Raw genomic sequence first — 18,524 nt, 5'->3', positions numbered from 1 at the left:
CTTAAATCATATACGATTGTTGAAGCAAAAATTATAACATGCATTGTGGTGTTCATTGTATGTAGACAAAATACCACAGACAACTATATTTAATAACTGGGGATGGTAAAGGGACTCAAATGGAAGCAGAGTTCCAATACTTCACTTAAAGTGGTAAAACATTATCAGCAGTCTGTGATAAATTACATATGCATATTGGAATATGTACAGAAACCACAAGAAAACTATACAAAATGATATGCTCAAAACAAATATAATAAAACAAAATCCTAAAAAAAAAATCAAGTAATCTACAAGAAACCAAGGGAAGAGAAAAAGAATATAGAGAAACATGTAGAACACAAATAATAAAGTGGCAGAGAAGTACTAACATATAAATAATTACTGTAAGTGACAATGGTCAAAATACACCAAGTAAGAGATTCGCCAAGTGAATTAAAAAATGACTCTGCTATAAGCCGTATACATGAAATACACTGCAAACACAACAACGTACATATGTTAAAGCAAAAAGATGTAAAAAAGATATGTCATGCTAACATTACCCAAAAAAGCAGGAATGGCTTCTTTATTAACATCAGATAAAGTAGATTTCATTACAAAGAAAATTTCTAGTGACAAAGAGGCATATAGTATAATTCTAAAGGTTCAACTCAACAAGAAGACATAACAATCCTAAATGTGTATGCACCAAACAAGAGGGCTTCAAAATACATGAAACAAAACCTCATAAAGCTAAAAGAAGAAATAGCTAAATTCATAATTATAGTTTGAGATTTCAACTCCCCATTACTAGCAATTGATAGTACTACTAGACAGAAAATTGGCAAAGATATTGAACTCAACAGTACATCAGTAAATAGGATTTAATTATCAGCTATAGAACCCTTCACTCAATAACTGAAGAATACATATTCTTTCCAAGTGAATCCAACAATGTACAAAAAGAATTATGCAATATGGCCAAGTGAAATTTATTCCAAGTATGTGAGACTGGTTCAGTATTCAAAAATCAATCAATGTAATTTACCATATCAACAGGCTAAAGAAGAAATATTACATAACCATACCAACTTATGCAGAGATGGCTTTTGATGAAATCTAAAATCTATTGATGAAAAAAAAAAGTCTCAGAAAACAAGGAATAGACAGAAACTTGCTGAATTTGATAAACAGCATCTACAAAAAACCTACAGCTAACATCATAGGTAATGATAAAAGACTGAATGTATTCACCATAAGATCAGGATCAACAGAAGTTTGTTTGTGCTCACCATTTCTATTCAATATTCTATTTGAGGTTCTAGCCAGGGCAATTAGGCAAGAAAACAAAAGTTAAACATATATAGAAGGAAAAAATAAATCTGTCCTTATTTGTAGATGACATGATTTTCTATGTAGAAAATCCCAAGGAGTCTATAAAAATAACTCCTAGAACTAATAAATTCAGCAATTTCATAGAATTCATGATCAAAACAAAAATCTATCAGATTTCTATACACTTATAATTACTACAAAAATTAAAATTTAAAAAACAATACTAATTATATTTGTTCCAAAGAAATTGAAATAAAAACTTAACTAAATAAGTCCAGGATCTGTATGCTGATAATTAGAAAATTTAGATGAAAGAAATCAAAGTTCTGATTAAATGGAGACACATAGAGTGCTCATGAATTAGAAGACTCAAAATGGTAAAAATGTCATATGTCCCCAAATTGATACACAGGTTTAATTAACTCAAATCAAATATTAGAAATGTTACACAGCATTAAAACAAGCCCATTCTAAAAGTTTATAGAAAGACACAAGACCTAGAATAGTTAAAATAAAATATTGAAATAAGAAAATTAAATGGGAGGATTTACTCTACCTGATATTAAGGCTGCCTATGTAGCTAGAGTAATCAAGACAGCGTGATATTGGTGGATGGATAGGCAAATAGACCTATAAAACAGAAAAGGTAACCCAGAAATATAAAATCCATTCAAATTTGCCCAACTGATTTTTGAGAAAGGTACAAAAGCAATTCAATGGAGAAATTATATCTTTTTCAACAACTGGTGCCAGAGCAATTGGACATCTATAGGCTAAATAAATAAATAAATAGATAGATAGATAGATAATGTGTATGTGCTCCCACGCATGCACACACAGAAACAAACACACACCAACAATTGTAAAATCCAAATCAAAACAGAAACAAAAGAAAATAGAAAGGCACTTCTATCCAAACTTCACGCCTTATACAAAATTTAGCTTGAATTTGATGATGAACTTGACATGATCCATAGAAGGGAAAAAATGACAAATTGGACCTCATCAAAAATTTTAAAGGTTGTTCTGCAAGACTCCAGTAAGAGAATACAAAGAAAACCTACAGAGTGGGAGCAAGTGTTTGCAAACCACATATCCAACAACAGGCTAGTATTTTGAAAAGAAGTCTCAAAACTCAATAGTAAAAACCCAAACAATACAATTAGAAATGGACAAAGGACATGCACAGACATTTCATCAAAGAGGATATAAAAATGACAACTTAGCACATGAAAAGGTATTCAATTTTATCAGCCACTAGAGAAATGCAAATTAAAACTATAGTTAATTATCATTATAGACCTATCAGAATGAGTAAAATAAAAATATAGTGACACCACCAAATTCTGGGAAGGATGCAGTAAAATAAAATGATCCATACATTGCTGGTGGGAATGTAAAATGGTACATCCACTATGGAAAACAGTTTGCTAATTTGTTAAATTAAACATGCAACTATTATAAGACCCAGCATTGCACTCTTACAAAATTAGCACAGAGAAATGATAATTTATGTCTATACAAAAGTGTTTATGGGAATGTTAATAGTAGCTTTATTAATAATAATCCAAAAATAAGGGACAACCCAAATATCTTTCAATGTGTGAATGATTTAAAAAAACTGTAGTGCATCCATACCATGATACAAATACAGTTGACCCTTGAACGATTCGGAGGGGGTAGGGGTGCCGACTGTCCATGCAGTCAAAAATCAGTTATAACTTATAGTTAGCCCTCCCTATATGAGGGTCCTCTGTATCCTGGTTCCTCAATTTCCGTAGTTCAGCATTAGCAGATTCAACCAATGCCAGTTGTGTAGCACTGTATTTAGTGTGAAAAAAGAAAACACTCCTGCTGTTTAAGGGTCCACTATGATACCCAATAATAAAAATGAGTGAATTAGGGATGCACAAGGCAACTGAATGAATCTCTGGGGAATTATGCTGAGTGAAAAAAGCCAATCGCGAAGGTCACATATTTTATAATTTTATTTATGTAACGTTCTTGAAATGACAAAGTTATGGAAATGGAGAACGGATTAGTGGTTGCCAGAAGTTAGGAATGAAAGTTAGGGGTAATAGTCATGCATGTGGCTAAAAAAGGGTGAGGGATCCTTGTGCTGATGGACGTTTTCTGTGCTAATATCAATGTCCTGATTTTGATATTGGACTACAGTTTTGCAAGTTGCTACCATTGTGGAAAGGGCATAGGGATGGATCTTTGTGTTATTTCTTATAATTACACATGAATTTAAAATTATCTAAAAATAAAAATGTTTAATTTTAAAAAGTTCTCCACGTACTAGTAATACAATTGTATTATCTCAAAGTGTATATTTCCCAAAGTAGAAAAATGCATAGGTTTTATTCACTGAAGTAGCTGCCTTTTGGTGTTCAAGGTTGGGCTGGAATTTTACCCCATGTGATAATGCTCCCTTCTGTGTACTGTTTTGCCTAACTAGCATGCAGCTAATTAAGTTTGTAAGCACAAATACATCTCAATTTCCTGAGGTCTTTATATTTCTTCCAGCTACATGCTCGGAATTTTATGTTGTTTTAGGATTATTCTTAATGTGTATATTCCTCTGCAGTTGTTACATGGTGCACTATTTTATTATTATTATTTAGCTTAAACTTTGTGCTTAGCAAATAGCAATTTTAGTAACATGAACCATGATAAAGAAACCATCAAGAACTTATGAGCTAGCAATTATTTTGCATAATACAAAGAGAACAGGCCAGATCACTCATGTAATATCTGTTTTGTGCTGCTGCAAGCAAACCTAGTTTGTACAACTTCCACCTGCTACAATATTGTTATGCTATAGCTTTACTGTTTCTCTGAATTTTTTTTAACATTTTGTATAATTATCACCAAGTATCCTGTATCCCATCTCTTTGCTCTTTCTTGCATGCAGAACATGTTTCCTGCAATCTGTTCTCTTTTCCCTGAGTGTCTTTCTTAAGGAAATCAGTTTACATTGACACTGAGTAGACAGTAGAAGAGTCCTGCTGGGTGCCCTCACCATAACCTGATTTCCTTCCTATTTGTTCCATGGGAAATGGTTACCTGCAGTGTTTAAACACACTTTTAGACTGCTGATTCAGAACTAAACAACTTAAAAAGCATATAGAAATGGGATTTGCAGGATCATTTAGAACATTAGAGCTTTTGCTCAAAGCATTTTTGAACAGAAGTAGTTATTTTTATGTAGTGACAGTAAAGTTTGGGATGCAGAAATTCAATTCTGTTGCATCCTAGTCATGATATACCATGCATGACTCCTAGGTAATATACCCCATCACGTTGGTGTGTGTAATTATTTTTAAATGTTCTTATTCACATAAAATGCTTCTCACAGTTCCTTAAAAACTTAATAGATTTTATTTCCAAAGGCATTTCTAATTAATTCTACAGATGCATACTTCAGTGGGCTCTGAAGAGCTCTTGAGATTGTTAAGCTTGGAGTCATTTGGAGACATGGTTGTGATTCAAGCCAAAAGTTCTCATTATCAGATAGCTCTTTGGTGACTTCTGTGAAAAGAGATGCCAGGGTCTTAGTCATGTTCCTGAAGTAGAGGTAATCACTACAGGGAAATCACAAAAGGGTAATTGGTCCCACTTAGTGCCAAACTCAAACAAAAGTTCAAGAACTGAATGAATCATAAACACAATACAATCCGGCAGTGAGGTGAGCTCACATAGCTGTTCCCCATTCAAGATCTGCTAGTTAAAAAGTAAGATTTCAGAGGAGGTTGTCAGTGTAGCAATTCTCAGCATTACCAAGGCCATTCATTAAAAAAAATGTCTTTGAACAAGAAATATGTCACGGATTTCTAGGCTATATAACCAGCACAAAGATCCTGGCGTTCTAGTGGAACTGGAATATTAAATTTTCAATTAATTAGAAAAGACTATGTGATGTGCCCATGCCCGGTCAAAATGGACTGCAGTGGTAACTTTTTTTTTCATGGGATTGTGATTATAGACTGAACATTTGTTCTTTGATAGGTTTCAAGAATTTTTATTACAATGTCTAATAGAGATAGAATTCCATTAGCTTATTTGATATTCTGATACTACTTGATCTTAATACTTTGGTTTTATAGTAAATTTTCATCATCAGTAGGGCAAGACCCTTACTTTATATATTTTCTTTATAAGAACTCTTGTTATTTTTGGCCCTCAGCACTTCCTTGTACATTAGACTCATTTTGTCAATTGCACAAACTATACCCTTGGGATTTTATTGTAATTGCATTCAATCTATAGATCAATTTGAGTAGAACTGATTTTTTTCTAATATTGTCCTCCTATTAATGAACAGAGTGTATCTATACATTTATTTTAGATCTTTTTAAAGTTTGATAATTTTCTACAAAAATGTCTTACATTTTTTAATATTTGTTCCTAAATACCTACACATTTTTGTTGTTACTGAATGTGGTAACTTTAAAATGAAATAGTCCAATAATTGCTGATATAAAGAAATAAAATGGGCATTGATATATTAACCTTATATGCCACAAACATGCTATATTCTTTTATAAATTATAATAATTACTCTGTAGACTGCATGGGCTTGTATATGTACACAATCATATCATCTTTGAATATCGAGTGCATTTTTCATCGCTATTTGAATTTTTTTATTGTGGTAAAATATGCATAACATAAAATTTATCATTTGTAAGTTTACAATTTTGTAGCATTAAGTACATTCACATTGTCATGCAACCATCATCACTATTTATTACCAGAATTTTTTCATCATCCCCAGCTGAAACTCTATCCCTGTTAAAAAATAAATTTCCATTCCCTCCTCCTCCTAGGCCCTGGTAACCACTATTCCACTTTCTGTCTATATTAATTTGACTATTTTAAGTGCCTCATATGAGTAGAATCATATGACATTTGTCCTTTTGTGTCTGACTTATTTCACTTATCATAATGTCTTCAATGTCTTCAATATGACCATATATATTGTACCATGTATCAGAATTTCATTCCTTTTAAAGTTGAATAGTATTCCATTTTATGTGTCTAACATTCAATTGTGTGTATGTATGTATATAAAACATTGCATTTATCTATTAATCTGTTGATGGATATTTGGGTTGTTCCCACCTTTTTGCTACAGAAATAATTCTGTTATGAATATTGGTGTGCAGATATCTTTTTGAGTTCTTGCTTATAATTCTTTTGTGCATATACTTAGAAAAGGAATTGCTAGATCATATAGAAACTTTATATTTAACTTTTTGAGGAAATGCTATATTGCTTTCTACAGTGGCTTCACCATTTTACGTTTCTAATAACAACACACAAGGGTTCTAGTTGCTCTAAATTCTTGTTATTGAATTAATGAATGCTTGTTATTTTCTGTTTTTTTCTTAATTGAAGTACAGTCCATTATAATGTATCACTTTCTGGTGTACAACACAATGTCCCAGTCATGCATATATATAGTATATTCATTTTCATATCACCTCACATGAGTCAGAATGGCCATCATTAAAAATTTCACAAATGATAAATGCTGGAGAGGGTGTGGAAAAAAGGGAAACTTCCTACACTATTGGTGGGAATGAAGTTTGGTGAAGCCATTATGGAAAACAGTATGGAGATTCCTCAAAAAACTGAAAATAGACTTATCATATGATCCAACAATCCCACTCTTGGGCATATATCCAGAGGAAACTCTAATTCAAAAAGATATATACACCCCAATGTTCATAGCGGCCCTATATACAATAGCTGGGATGTGGAAACAACCTAAATGTCCATCAACAGTTAACTGGGTAAAGAAGTTGTGATATATTTATACAATGGAATACTACTCAGCCATAAAAAAGAAGGAAATAATATTTTATTTAATAGCCATTATAATGGGTGTGAAGTGGTATCTCATTGGGTGTTTGATATACACTTTTCTAACAATAAGTGATGTTGAAGATCATTTCATGTGCTGATTGGCTACTAGTATATCTTCTTTGGATAAATGTATACCAATTTTAAAATTGGGTTTCTTTTGTTGTTGTTCTTGTTGTTATTGAGTTGTGTGAGCTTTTTATATGTTCTGGTCTGCTTAATGGTATCCCATAAGTCTCTTAAACTCTGCTTACTTTTCTTCTTCTCCTTCTCCTTCTCCTTCTTCTTCTTCTTCTTCTTCTTTTTTTGGTTTCTCAGGCTCAATAATTTCAAATAATCCATCTTCAAGTTTGCTGATTCTTTCTTCTGCCTGTTTGAGTCTGCTGTTGAACCTCTAGTGAATTTTTAATTCAATTATGTAATTTTTTAGTTCCATAATTTCTGTTCAGTTCCTTTTTATAATTTCTATATCTTTTTAAGTATTTTCATTTTGCTCATAAATCATTTTCCTGATTTCCTTTCATTCTTTGTATTTTTCTTTAGCTCTTTGAACATATTTAAGACAGTTGTTTTAGAGCTTTTACCTATTAAATTTGATCCCTGTGCTTCTCTAGGGAAGATGTATGCCAATTTATTTTCTTCCTTTGAATGGGCTATATTTCCTATTTCTTTGTATTCCTTTTGTTTTTTTATTGTTGTTGAAAATTGGGCATTAAAAATACAGCTGCTTCTCTCAGTCTTTGTGGACTGGCTCTGTGTGCTGAGACAGTTCTTCACTAATTAGCTTGATGTGGTCTGATTCCTTGCAGTCAGCCAGAAGAGGAATTGTATAAATCCTCTGAGGACTTTTCTGAGCGTGCATTTTGTTTGGGTTTGTGTGTGAATTTTTTTTCCCCCTCAGGATCACATGGTTTCTTTTAAATGTTTAATTTCCCAAATAGTCTTCCTCTGGCTTTTACTGAGTTCCTTGGTTGGTCTGTTGTGTGTTTCCATCTGCAATCTTTTGCCCCAAGCATCTGTGGGTCTTATTTTACCTGTAGATTTCTTGAGACTTGCCTGCTGCATCTCTCCATCTGATACCTGAGTTAGATGAAACACGGATAATGCCTTCATGTATTCCTCACACTGTTTAGAATATTGAATATAAGATCTATTCTACTCTCCCCAGTTTGAAGGAGTAAATTGGGAACTGAGTTACTGCCTCCACCTGAAAAAAACTTTGCCATGCTAAGGAGAGTTTGGGGCATGGGTGAGTAAAAATGCCGTTAAATTTCCTGCCATTACTAATGTGGATTTTTCTTAATTGGGTGGTTTCTTGGTTGTTGTAGACTTTTGACTATCAGAGTTCCTATAAGGTTATTTTATCCAGTTTGATTATTTTTTGATGTTTTCATTGTGGAACAAGGTCCTCGAGCTTCCTAGTCCACCATTTTTTTTACATCATTCTTATTTCTTATCTTTGACTTTTGAAGGCCCCAGAGACACTATAATGCAAGCCTTAAATTTACATGAGGGCTATTTTGTGTTTGACAGTCCTCAGAACATGTTTTCTTCTTTCTTCAAAAAGCCAAGTTCAAGGTAAGTAGGTGTTTTAACTGTTTATTTCAGTGAGGAAAGATATTTCTCTTATAATTAAGCTGAGGGTGTGGCTCTTTAGATATACCTTCTTTATATGAGACCCTCAATTCAGCTTCCTTCCTTGCTTGGGTCCTGCACTCTGTCTCTTCTTTGCTTCTGATACATTAAAACCAAAACTTGATAGATGACATAAGAATGTTGCGTGGCTTCAGGGTAGTTTTGGTGATTCATGCTTTCTCAGTATTTTTACCCTCTAATGATGCCCTTTAGTTTCCTGACATTTGTATAATACATTTAACTTTTTAAAAATAATTTTTACCCAACATTTCTGGTTATTTTTAAAAGGACATATTTTCCAAAACATGTAGTCCACCATATTGCTACACACATAAATCTTTCATCACTCACTTTTATCAGTTGTTCTTTACGGGCCATAAAATATAACTGTGATCTTCTGCATTTCTTATCTAGACAATGTATGAATTTACATATTATCAAAGGATCAGTCTTTGAATGAACATTTCACATTTTGATTACCAAGATATAGCTTCTAAAAATCGTAATTTGTGAATATTTTGTAATTATAGGCAGTATGCAGAAAAAGCTTAAACAGAAAATATTTAACATGTTGATTTAAAACTTAGTACATTTTACATCACTGATCTGATTATCAAATATCTGCTTTTGGACTTGTAGTCATTGTTCAATTGGGCTTTCCAAATTTGTCTTCCTTTGGAAACTTTATTTCTGGAGATAAAAAGGAGGAGAATTCTGGAGCTATAGATTTGGGTATCAATACATAGACATTTGATATACAATCGCAGGTAGAAAGGAACAGATAGGAAGAGGAAAACCTGTAAGAAAAAAAGATGCTAAGTGTTGGGCAGATAAGAGGACAAAAGTCCTGAAGATGAATAGGAAATAATAAGTAAAGTGGAGAGAGTGAAGGGTCAAACAGAATAGAAAGAAGGTAATAACACTGGGTAAAATTGATGAAGGACTAAAGGTTTGTCTTTAAATTCCTCTTTATCCCTACAGGCCTCCAATGAAGGTTAAGAAAATCATGTCTCAAAGCTGATGGTATGTTCTGTTACTATAATTCACAGCCTGTTTCACTAATTTTATCTATTGATCTCTATCTGTCTGTCTGTCTGCCTGTCTATCTATCTATCTATCTATCTATCTATCTATCTATCTATCTATCTATCTGTCTATCTATCTACCTACCTCCCTATCTATCTATCTTGCTGAGAAGTGGCTCTGCTTCTCCCAAACAGTAAAATTCAGGATCTTTATAATATAGATTTTCTTATTAGAAACTATTTTTGTTTCCGATTTACACTTATGTTCCCAGTAGATAAGCTTCCTAGAATTCTGACCCGAGGATAAGTATAGACCTGCCAATTTTCAAAATGGGGAACACGCACCAGATTTGTTACTAAACTCTTCCATTATCACTGATAGGCTTACTGCTCTTTAAATTTCCGTCTCTTTACCCTGACAGTTATTGCTTTCTAAGTTAAACCTCTACTTTTGGTGCATTAGCCAAACCCTCACCTCAGCTAAACCATTCTCTTTGGATTGCAAGCTATTCATGACTTTCTTGATCCTCTTTTCATGGCCTTCTCAAACTAGACTTCCTAGTTGAGAACGAGAACATGAGGCTATCTCTTTATCCTTATCCCTAGGCCAACAACTCTACTGTGTTAGTATCAACAAAGTGCCTGGTCTATCTCCTTAATTCTCTCCTGTAAGAATCAAGTTATCATTGGACCTGGGATTTTTTTCTATTATATCACCTTTCTAGAAAAGAAAATGAAGATAGTAGTAGTTGGTTGTGGAATTTGTGAGATATCTTAAAAATAAAAACTCAATTTATGAATTTCATAAGCCCATATGTAATAGTTTTCTGATGGGTGTAGAGGGTCTACCATAAGTACTCTATCTACTAATTTTTGTCTGTGGTTTAACCTGAGTCGTGAATTGCAAGAGCAGTAGAAGAATGAAGATAAAACTGAGTTACACAAAAAGATACTGTTTTTGATACATTTTCTTATTCCATTAACAGCTTGTCAGTTTTTTAATGTTAATTAACCTTATTAATCACTATTTTGTCTTTTCATAGTTTTTCCATATAGCACAACTTGGGGCATTTTGAATCTTCCACGTGTACCTGATCTTCTTTTCTGTAGTTACTAAAGCACTGACCATGGTTAAATTTAAAAGAAGTTGCAATTTGATGAACAGCTTTTAAAGATAAACACATTTATGGAATGAAATAGAATTTTTTGAAAAAAACCAACTTCATTTTCAAAAGCTTTTAAAAGATGAATGATTCACACCCCAAACCAATAGCTTCATGAACAAGCAAGGCTTGAAAGATAACAAAGTACAAATGGATTTTGTGCCAACACCAGTTTTAGAATTTCAGTTCAAGCTAATAGTCCAAAATTTCAAACCCTGTTATCACCATCTTATTGTTCCAACTTTGCATCTTGTCACTTTGTACTCTGTTACTATGCTTCTGACTTAAAAAACATAGTTCTGATAGTTTACCACTTTTACCAAATATATGATGTGAGATATGAAAATTCAAATTATGTAGCTTGGTTATTTAATTTTTTTGGCCTTGAGTAATATTTGGAAAAAGATATAGGTAATAATAACTTTATTTATTTTTCTGATACTAACTTTAAATTCATCAGGCATTTGTAACTTGCAAATAGATAATCGACCTCCTTCAACAATGTGCATTAGGCACAGTTTCAAATACAATACTCCAGAAAAATTGATAAAGAGAATATTCTGTGATTCCATGTGATAGTTGACCAAATCATCTTGGCCAAATCAAATCAAGCTGTCGATCAGTTTTTTGTGGTGGAAGAGAGAAAGTATTCTAACCATATGACCATTAGGTGCTTAAGTCATCTTTGGGTATATTTTTTTAAACATTTCAGCTTGAAAAATCTTACTTTGAAGTAGAGATCTATTTTTTGCCCAATATCGTTTTGCTAAAACAAGCACTTAGTATTTCCTTTGAGAAATATCTTCTTTGTTCTCAATCCATATGGTCTGCATAAGATTGAGACCACCCCAAACCTCCAAGGTTATACCCTGATTAGCCTAAACCGTTTCTCAGCTCTCAGTGATTCTTTTAAGCATAGGTATTTGTCCTACTAAGGCAAATAATATGCAATTAAACCTTTGCTGAATTTCTGGGAAAGAGGCTATTATTCTTTTTGGCTCAGATAGAAACGTGAGATGATGTATGCACTGCAGGGTCACTATCTCACTACCTTCTGACTTCATAGAGCTTGAGTATGAAGCCAACCCAGCTGAAGGAAGAATCATAACATATAGATGAACTGAGTCTTGATAACACCCTAAATATAGCTGTTCTTGAAGGCAGCTCTAACTTTGGACTTTTCAGTTGTTAAGCAACCCAGATATTCCTTTCCATCTCTCTCTCTCTCCTTCTTTTTCCTTAACACACTATGTGTTGAGATTTCTGTTACTTATAACTAAAATATTTCTAACAAAAACCTTACTGATCCTAAAGGATCAAATATAAATGAACAGTTAAAATGAGAGTAAATAGGCAAAGTTTCCAAAACTTGGAACATTTCACCGTCTTTTTCAGGTCCTCTTAAAGTCTAAGACTTCAATAAATGTTATTTTGTAGTAAAGATGAGCACAGGGGTTAAGATTTCTACATCTTAATACACCAATATTACATGGAAACTTTGAAAGTAGTATTTATTTGGTAAACAAAGTTTCACTGACTAACTTAGCTATATTAGTGTTTATTGCATTAAATTTTAATAATTTAATATGATACTTCATTAATGTGAATTCCATATTTTGCCCCAATACTTGTTTTAATAATAACAATATTAATAACAATAACAGCTACTATGTATCATATGTTTGTTATGTGCCAAGCATTATGCTAAGTGAAAGATACAAAATTAAATCTTCTAATTGAGAACATGTATCTGTAAACTGAGCATTGTAATATCCACTTTACAGATGTGAAAATTGAAGCTCAGAAAGTTTACATAACTTGCTTCAGATAACATAGCTGGTAACTAGCAGAGAAGGATTTAAACTTTTCTGTCTGACTCCATGCCTAGGATTTTAACCAATATGCCATTGAACTCCAAAGTTCATACTGTTCAAAACTATCTTTAAACCAAATGGCCAAAACAAAACAAGCAAATAAAACACTATGGATCCAAGGAGAAGAGAGGAAAGATAAGTAATAATGATGAACCAGAATATCAAGGGAAAATAGTGAATGATAAAATTTTTTCAATAACAAAAAAATCTATTAAAAATAGACACAGGAGCTAAGTAAATATATTTTCAGGAAAGACATCCAAATGGTCAATAGGCACATGAAAAGATGCTCAACGTCACTAATCATCATGGAAATGTAGATCAAAACTACAGTGAGCTATCACCTCATACTTGTTAGAATTATCATCAAAACAAAGGATAACAAGTACTGATGAGGATGTGGAGAAAAAGGAACCCTTGTACACTGTTGGTTGGAATGTAAATTGGCTTATCTACTATGGAAAACAATATGAAGGTTCCTCAAAAAATTAAAAACAGAACTACTATATGATCCAGCAATTCTACTTCTCAGTATATACCCAAGGAAAACAAAAACAGGATATCAGAGAGATGTCTGCATTCCCATGTTTACTGCAGTATTATTCATTATAGGCAAGATATGGAATCAACCTAAGTGCCATCAGTAAATGAATGGATAAAGAAGATGTGGTACATATACACAATGGCATATTATTTAGCCCTCTGAAAGAAGGAAATCCTGCCATTTGCATCAACATGGATGGACCTTGAAGACATTATGCTAAGTGAGATAATTCAGACAAAGACAAATACTATATGATATCACTTATATCTGAAATCTAAAAAGCCAAATTCACAGAAACAGTATAAAATGATGGGCTTAGAGGGTGAGGGAATCGGAAACATGTTGTTTAAGGGTACAAACTTACAATGACTAGTAAATAAGTTCTAGAGAACTGATGCACAGTATAGTGAATATAGGCAACAATACTGTATTATAATTATCAAAATTGCAAAGAGATGAGATCTTAAATATTACAACCACAAAAAAATGAATAATAATTATGTAATGTGATAAAGGTGCTAGCTATCACTACAACGGCAATCAAATTACAATTTTTAAATGTATCAAATCAAAATGTTGTATACCTTATATTCAGTTATATATCAAATATGTTTCAATTTTTTAAATAATGAGTATATAATAAGAGACATAAAATATAATGCAAGTAAGACTTGGTGTTCTAAATTTTAGAATACAAAATGTCATATAGAAAATGTCTATGATTACATACAAGTGCATAAAATACCCCAAATACAGGATTAGATGTTAAAATAAAATTTAAAGTAAAATAGTCAAGACTCTCATAAAGCATGACAGATTTTACTGAAGAGTTACCTAGGGAGATAACACATTTTGGCGACATATGTTAGGTTGTGTACAAAGGACCAACATTTACAATAAAATACAACTCTCTTAAAAATAAGCTATGCCAGATTCTCCCATGAGACTTCTAAAGATTCTGTTACTGATTTTTCATACTGGTTGACAAAATTTTTAAATTAAAAAATAAAGACTTTTAAAATGTGATTTTCAATTGGGTCATTACAAATTTGCATGACAGCAAAGACAGGATTTACAGTTTCAATGATTTTCACATACTGATTAAAGTCATAGTAATGTCAGATAGTGGAACATGTTGACTACAAAATAATTAATTCCTACAATGTGATTTTTTCTTGAAAATAAATGTAGAATAATTTAGATGCAGCTAGTTTGCTGCTTCAAAATCTGGGTCTGTAACTTCTTGTGAGTTTTTCTCTATGTTCACCAATTTCTTTTAATCTAACTTCTGGGACACTTCCCGAAGTGATCTAGTCTAAGAATATAATTAGAATGGGCTGGTAAATCTGAAAAAAAAATGAAGATCATATATCAGACTTCAGTAGAGGAACTCTATATAAAATATTCCCAACAGTAATTCAGATTTGACCATTTTCATAGAATTTGGTGAACTTAGCCTGCATTTGGCCTGAATTTGATCTATTGACCAAGAAGTAAACTGAATCAGAATGGGCGATATGTATTTGAAGGTACAAGGAAAGAATATAGCTCCAATTTCTTATTAAGTTAAACTTGAAACTAAAGATCACTGATTCGTAGACAATGCTCAATTTCCCTTATGCCATGAGGCCTGAGTTAGAACATAATATCTGGCTTCTTGAATGGATTTAACAAAGGCAATTGTAACCCAAATTCAATTGCAAACCAAGGCTTATTCAAATCAATTTCACCATGATAATCATTCAGAGAAAGATTGAGATCTTTAAATGACCATAATATACGGAAGATTGAGTGATTATTCATTAATAGTGAGGTCATAATGGTATTTCAAAAGAATGCTGAAACATAACTTGAAGAGTTCACCATTCTTTGGAAACCCTCAAGGAGTTGGAATCTCTAAATGACATTAATAAGTAGACAGAGAAGCAAGATATTTCTAGGTGAGTGTGGAATCATGGCAGCCAAAAGAAGAAAATATTTTGAGAAGATAGGTTAAGTTGAGGACTGATAATTGTTCTTTGGTTTAAAGGATATGGATATTGTTGACCTCAGTAAGAATGGTTTTGTGAAGTGATCAGGGTGTGTGAAAGCCAGGTTAGAAAATGATGATATAAAAGTGGAGAAATGGAAATGGCTTTGAACTCTGTCTCTACCACTGATATTTAGACATTTGATCACTTAGCTGCCATTTTCTTATCTCTCCCATGAGGATAGGAATTCATATTCACTACACCTATAGGGAATATTAAAGAGCACACTTAGCACGTTGATTTGACATGCTTAGAATTCAACTTTGAGATTTAGAAACATACACTTCACCCAAGATGTACCTGCTTTATTTAACAAGTGTGATTTTACCAGGTTTGTCCTGCATTGTCAAGGATGGGGATTAACATGCATTCCTACCTCACCAGTCACCCAGTAAATCTTATTCTTGAAGGTATTGTGAGGATACTTATAAAATGACATAATGAATTCTTGATACAGTGTCTATAGCATCCCTGAATCTAAGGATCTCTCAGAAAGAAGAGAGTGGTAGGTTTTTTGGGTTTTTGTTTTTGTCTTGTTTTATTTTTACAATAATACATCTTTAAAAAAATATTTAAATGTCATGGTGAGACACTTGAGATTGACATGAGTTGCTGATGCAATCAATATGGTACATAGAAAATAAATATTTCCTCTGAATTCAAAATTAGTGAAGCAGCAGATTCCTGGACAAGCCGTAATTTCCCCCTTTAAAGCTTAGGAAAGCTGCCATATGAAATATTACTTTTAAGTTTGGTCCAGGATACACTACAGGCTAAATCAGTGTCTTAAAAGCAGTGAGGTTTTGAGCAAGTCTCAAGATAGGCCTGAGGACAGGTAATGTAAGGTGCACGATACAAAGGTGTTTTACAATATGATAGATAAGGACCCTAAAGGGGGAAAAGGTGCAGATCAAGCAAGTCCTGAAGTTGTACACCTTACACTACCACGGAGTTGCAATATCATCAAAATCAGGAGGTGGTTATGGTGTTCTGAGGACATCTGTTAACACCTGCAAGGCGAGGCCAGGGCCAATCCGGTACAGTTCTCAGCAAGCTGCTACTGTGAAATAAATGCATAGTGGTAATATCTGTACACAAATGGAGAAAAGCCATTTGTTAGAAAGAACAGGTTTTTTATAGGTATGTTGTTTAATTTGTTTTTTTTGTATGTGTGCGTGTTTATCCTTAGACATACCAAAATCCATTATAATAAAAGTGATTATTTTATTTGAAAAAACAAAGACAAAAAAAGCAAATATACAAATCAATTGGATGGACAGCTAATAAAAGTAAAACAAGTAGCCTTTAGTGACTTTTTTGACCATATAGAATATATTGTTATTGTAGAACATAGGAATGTTGCTGGCAAAGAAGAGTTATAAAAGATTTGATTGACATCTTCAAAGTTACAAAGAGGGTAATAAAATCTTGTCAGGCTCTCCTTTTAGTTTTGTGCAGTAACATGAAAATCAAAGTGTCATTTGAAATTAATGGCTGACAAATTTGGATATAATAAAAAAAATTACTATCGCTGTGGTCAATGTGAAGCAGGCTGCAGGACTGATGAAGGTCACAGAGGCCAATTCTATAGTCAGTTCCGAGAAAGGCTTGGTAATTTTATGGCCACTAATAATGTTTGTGGATTTCACGCAAGCTAAGCTGATGAAGAGGGTAGTCAAAGCCACGCTGCAGTGTTTAAAATAGCTGCCCCCCATATGTTATAGGAATCATTTCATTTTCACCTTGCACCATTAACTCAGATAAAAAGATTACTTTCTCTATCTGGGAGATTCTAACCTAGGTACTATGGTGCCTACAGTCACCATATGACTTCATTAATGGCATTAATAGAGATCCTTCACATTTGTATAGTGATTAACAGTTTTCAAAATACTTTATATCCAATTATCCACTTACTTTTCATGATATTTCAAAATAATGATAATCCCATGGGATATTATTTTTCTTACTTTTTTGTTTATTTTTTAACATGAGTATAATCCATGCCAGACATTTCCTAAAACTCAACTAAAGTCCTTCACTATTGATAGCTGTAAAACCAGAGCACAGGGTTAAGGAGGCCAAGTAATCTCCCTGATCTTGACCTCAGTGATCTCAGTTTTCTCATCGTAAAATGGAGACGATGAACCGTAAGGTACATCCAGCTTTAATATTACAGAAAGCTATGAGTCTAGGTTACCTTTAAGGCCTTCTTTATTTTAATATTAAATCCTTCCAGCCCAAAAGCTTAGTAACCTTCTGCCATCCTTGTAATGCTGAGGAAAACGTGCATGCACTGTTAGAAGTTGATGTGCCCATTTTCCCACTAATGTGTTTTACCCATTAGGAGGCAGATTGTCAATCTGATGAAGATTCAAATCTGTTTTCTTTTTCTTTTTTTCTTCTTTTTTTTACTGGATGCTATTCTCTGTTAAAATAAAATCTCATATGGTAAGCTGATATATTAATGTCATGTTTAAATTTCACAGTAACATGAACTTAAGTGTGTAAGTGTGCAACTTAAATATTTTCAAAAATTAAAATGGATTTCTACTGGAGCCTCCATTTTGTTTGAGGCAGAAATAGTTATCAATTTACTTTCAGACAAACTCAGTCACTTTTATTATTTTTCTCAGTCATCTTAATTTAAATGTGATCAAATTCATGATAACCCTGTTGCCCCTTCTCCCTGTGGTATATTCTAAGTTTACAAGTTAGCTCATACAAATGCCGCATCAACCTTACTCTTGATCTTGATTTGTCTTGTTTTTCTGAAATGCAACTACTTATAATACTGGGTTACATTTCCTGGCTTGCTAGCATCATTTTGATGTAATGGTGTCCTTATCTGACTCCCTACTGGATTATTCACTCTTGGTCTCTGCTGTAACATTCTCTCATACCATCCAAAGAGCCCCTGTATGTCAGCTGGCTTTCTCTCTTCCTCAGCTAATTACTGCACTGGACTCCCAGGGACCATGGGAAATTTGCATATTTAGCCACTCCAGAGCTTCAAAATCCAAGGAACTCTCTCTGGTACTCCAATTGTTCAACATGTCATACTA

Source organism: Camelus dromedarius, chromosome X, assembly GCF_036321535.1.
Source record: "Camelus dromedarius isolate mCamDro1 chromosome X, mCamDro1.pat, whole genome shotgun sequence".
NCBI classification, from domain to species: Eukaryota; Metazoa; Chordata; class Mammalia; order Artiodactyla; family Camelidae; genus Camelus; species Camelus dromedarius.
Note: the sequence above shows the minus strand (reverse complement) of the source record.